This window comes from Gracilinanus agilis, chromosome 4 (assembly GCF_016433145.1).
Source record: "Gracilinanus agilis isolate LMUSP501 chromosome 4, AgileGrace, whole genome shotgun sequence".
Taxonomy (NCBI): domain Eukaryota; kingdom Metazoa; phylum Chordata; class Mammalia; order Didelphimorphia; family Didelphidae; genus Gracilinanus; species Gracilinanus agilis.
This window is the reverse complement of record NC_058133.1, coordinates 259,599,267-259,602,532: the sequence shown is the minus strand read 5'-3', so window position 1 is coordinate 259,602,532 and position 3,266 is coordinate 259,599,267.

Genomic DNA, 3,266 nt, shown 5'->3' with positions numbered 1-3,266 from the left:
GAGAGAGAGGGGGAGAAGGAGGAGGAGGAGAGAGGAGGAGAGAGGAGCAGAGAGGAGCAGAGAGGAGGAGAGAGGAGGAGGAGGAGGAGAAAAGGAGCCAACAGCAGCGGCAGCAGCAGAGAGAGAGGGGGGCGGGGGAACAGAGAGGAGAGAGCAGGAGGAGGAGGAGATGCACCGCAGCCCCCACCCCTACACAGAGAGAATCAAAGATAGGGACCCCGACTCAGAAATTGAGATGCCAAATAAATGAGACCCCAGACCCAGAGAAGGGGATGTCATGCAAAGAGACCCCTGACCCAGAGAAAGATAGGTAAGCGAAACCGGGAAGAAGATAAATAAGAGAAACCAGATATGGAGAGATCTAAGATGGAGAGACCCCAGACCCAAAGGGAGAACTAAAGAGAGATCCCTGCCCCAATGAAAGAGATCTAAGATATCAGACCCAGAGATCCCAGAGATAGACTCCAGCTCAGAGACGAGTTTCTGAAATGGAGACCTAAGACCTAAGAGGAGATTTCAGTCTCTGGGAGAGATCCGAGTCCAAGCCCCTCAGATGCAAAGAGAAATTTCAGAGACAGACATTCTAGACCCAAAATAGATTCCAGATTCAGATAGAGATGGGTTCCCCTGACACACTTCCCTCTGAACCAAGACAGAGACATTAACTCAGTGAGATGCCTAATCCAAGAGACCCCAGACCAAAGAGAATTCTTAGAAATAAAGACTTGAGAACCAGCAACAGATATTAGGGACCCCCTAATTTGGGGATGGGTGGCTTTTTTCTCTGAAACCTCCATTTATATGACTTGGGCCCCTCTCCATTTTTGGGTCATGAGATGTGCCTGGGCCCCAGGGAAAGAATGTAGGACAGGCCCTGGATCCATAGGGGATGGGGTAGGTTAGAGACCCAGAGCAGGGTGGGAAGAAGAGGGCAGACTGAGTGGGTGGAGTTCAGAGAGGATGGGTTTGGAGGATGTGCTGATCACCCATCTTTTTCATATGTGATATCCCCAGTATATTCTCTTTTTCTACCAGTGTCGCACAAAATTGTGCTCTAGCTCAAATACCATTTTCTCTGGGTAATCCCAACTCCCTGTTGTTCACAAAGGGTTGGAGAGAATCTTAGAGATTACAGAGAAGTGGGCCTTGCCCAGTGACTTGCTAATTTGTTGCTAATTTGCTATTCAGTCATGTCCAATTTTTGGCAAAGATACCGGAATGGTTCGACATTTCCTCCTCCAGTGGATCACCTTTAGTCAGCTAGTGCTGATTATCATGAAAAGGCAGTCATCCATGAAGCAAATAGGGATTGTGACTTGTCCAGGGTCACACAGGAAGTATCCAAGGCTGGATTTGAACTCAAATCTAACAGGTTTCTCCAGACTCCAAGCCTAGTCCACTGCCCCATTTAGCTACCCCACATAACTAATAAAGGACTTTAATTCCAAGGCAGACTTTCTAACTCCAAGACCAATGATCTCCATTTTCTTAAACTGTCTTAATTCTTCCTCTGCCTCTGTTACATTCCCTTATATCACATTTATTTTGAGTGTAGATTATTCCCCTCATTAGATTTAAACACCATGAGTTTAGGGAGTATAATTTTTTATCTGACTACAGCATCCAGAAGCACTGTAATTGGTGCTGTTTGTTGAACTTAATTAATTTGAACTGAATTGTATTTGTGACAATACCTATTTCTGACTAAACTATAAGCTCCTTTATAGCAAGAAATGTGAAGATTATCATCTTTATTTTCTCTGTGCCTACTGGTGTCTACACCACAAAGGTGCCTACCAGTGTTACATTATACCATGCCAAGAAACTTTAGAGAAAAATTATCTTGCTTGATATTTTAGAAAGTTGCATGACACTTGGGGCAAGGGACTTATCCAGGGTCATGTAGGCTGTATTTGAACCCGGGTCCAAATTCATCACTACAACATTACAACATTTATATAGTTAAGATTTGCAATATCTCCTTCAAGTATCATAACCCTTTGAACTGGTGCTATTATCATAATTTTACAGGTGAAGAGACTGATAAGTGGTTTGCCCAGGTTCGCACACATTAAATGTCAGAATTTGAACTATCTTAACTGACTCTCAAGGTACTATCTGTTGCATCTCAGCTTATATTTAAGGGTTAAAGTGCATTCTCCCTCTCCGCCCCCCCAAAACTCTGTCAGGTTAACAAGTGTTATCCCCTTTCCTAAAGTTAAGCAAGACTCAAAGAGGCTGATTTGTTCAAGATCACAAAGATCACTGCTGTACCAGCATTTAGAACTAAAGTCTTTTGGGTCCAAGTCCATTGTTCTTTCTACCGTTCAAAACACAGCAAACACTAGTACTCTTCAATTCTGGAATTCTGGCTATATTGGTTACATCATGTAGAATTCAGTGGTCCCCACAAGCTCTGAATGCTTCCAAAGTTCTTCCTTTCCTATCTTTTCACACTTGCCCTTTAATTGTTTCTGGACTTTCCCACTTCATTCTGTCTAATAATTATTCTCTCCCTAACACTAGCCAATTGAGTTTCTGCTGCTTTCAAAAGTATTAAAGAGCTCAAATCTTTCAGTTTATGGATCAGGAAAATGAGGCCAAAGGGAGGTGATTTGCCAACATCATCCCGACCCCAACTCAGAAGTCTAGATCCTAAAAGAACTGGATGGAATGCTACAGCTGTCTCTTCAGCTAAGGTCTAACTTCTGTATTGCTGCTATTCGCCTTCTCCTTACTCTTTCAGACCTAATCTTCTCACTCTGCACAGTTTTACTGAGAAGTATCACCACCAAGTTGCACTACAAATTTAACGTTAGGAAGATTCCACACTCTCCAACCAACACGGACGAAGTACCTGGGAGGAGTTTTCTGCCCCTATCCCTCCGCCCCAAACCCATGTCACATGGTTTAAGGAATTGGATTAGGATTGGCCCACTCTCATCTCGCGCGGAAGTCCTACTTTGGCTGGGAACGATTTCTAGCCCTCCCCTTGGACTGTCCTCGTCATTCTCTAGCCTCCTGCATCACGTGACAAGAGAAGACTGCAACAGTCTAATTCTTGGGCAAATGGTTTTTAACGGTCATTCAGGGGCGGGAGTGGAGGTAGCACGTGCTCGGGTCTTTAGCTCCTGATTGGCCTACTCTTCCCCTTCCGCCTTGCTTCTTTTGGGGGCGGGGGCAAATCTAAAATGCTGGACCTCACGGATTGGGGCCGGGAGCACTGTAGGCGAGGCGATTCCTATATCACGTGGCATGGTGATGGG